Source organism: Cebus imitator, unplaced genomic scaffold, assembly GCF_001604975.1.
Source record: "Cebus imitator isolate Cc_AM_T3 unplaced genomic scaffold, Cebus_imitator-1.0 Scaffold234, whole genome shotgun sequence".
Taxonomy (NCBI): domain Eukaryota; kingdom Metazoa; phylum Chordata; class Mammalia; order Primates; family Cebidae; genus Cebus; species Cebus imitator.
This window is the reverse complement of record NW_016107549.1, coordinates 3,164,574-3,165,804: the sequence shown is the minus strand read 5'-3', so window position 1 is coordinate 3,165,804 and position 1,231 is coordinate 3,164,574. Positions and strand designations below refer to the sequence as shown.

At 51.7% G+C, this 1,231-nt stretch overlaps 1 protein-coding gene across 4 annotated transcripts in view; it reads right to left on the bottom strand.

Moving 5' to 3' along the window:
* The window catches only part of KANK2 (KN motif and ankyrin repeat domains 2), a 35,778-nt gene that overhangs the window by 2,793 nt on the left and 31,754 nt on the right, over positions 1-1,231 (bottom strand). The window lies entirely within an intron of this gene.

Sequence of the window (1,231 nt, the reverse complement as noted above, 5' to 3'; positions counted from 1 at the left end):
TGCCTCAGCCTCCTGAGTAGCTGGGATTACAGGTGCCCACCACCACACCCAACTAATTTTTATATTTTTAGTAGAGATAGGGTTTCACCATGTTGGCCAGGCTGGTCTTGAACTCCTGGCCTCAGGTGATCCACCTGTGTTGGCCTCCCAAAGTGCTGGGAGTACAGGCATGAGCCACTGCATCTGGCCTGAATACTCCTTAAACACATCAGGCACATTCCTGCCTCACGGCCTTTGCACTGCCTGCTCCTGCTGCCTTGAAGACCACGTGATTAACTCGTTGACTTCTCCAGGTGCTGACTCAAATGTCATCTCTTCTCTGAGGACCTCCAACAGCTTCCCCATCACTCACCATCCCATGTCCCTTGTTTTTATTTTCAGACAGAGTCTCTCTGTGTTGCCCAGGCTGGAGTGCAGTGGCATGATCTCTTGCTTACTGCAACCTCCGCCTCGGGGGATCAAGTGATTCTCCTGCCTTAGCCTCCAGAGCAGCTGGGACTACAGGTGTACGGCCTCCCAAAATGTTGGGATGACAGGCATGAGCCACCGTGCCCGGCCTGATTGTGTCTCTTACCAGAATGCCCCCTCCATATGGGTGGATACTGTTTTCTGTTTTGATCAGTGCTGTGACCCCTGGGGACTGCCTAGAACTGGGTCTAACGCACAGCGGGTGCTCAATAAATATTTTTCAAATGAGTGAATGGTGACTAAGACATGCATTTGGAACCAGACAGACCCAGGCGCAAAAGCTGTTATGCCACCCATGACCGTGCAGCTTCTCTGTGACTAATTTCCTCCCTGGGCACCATGAGGGTTCAGCAAGCAGCTGACCGTGAAGCCCCAGCAGGAACCCCAGGCACAATCAGCTCTTCATAAGCCTCCATCCCTTCTGGCCAGGGACAGTGGCCGACCCCTGTAATCCCAGCGCTTTCAGAGGCTGAGGAGGAAGCATGGCTTAAGCCCAGGAGTTCAAGCCCAGCCTGGGCAACACAGTGAGACCCCCATCTCTACAAAAGATAGAAAAAAATGGCCAGGCGCGGTGGCTCACGCCTGTAATCCCAGCACTTTGCGAAGTAGAGGTGGGCAGATCACTTGAGCTCAGAGGTTCAAGACCAGCCTGGCTAACATCAGCCTGGTCAAACCCTATCTTTACGAAAAATACAAAAATTAGCTGGGCGTGGTGGTGTGCACCTATAATCCCAGCTATTCTTTTTTTTTTTTTTTTTTTTTT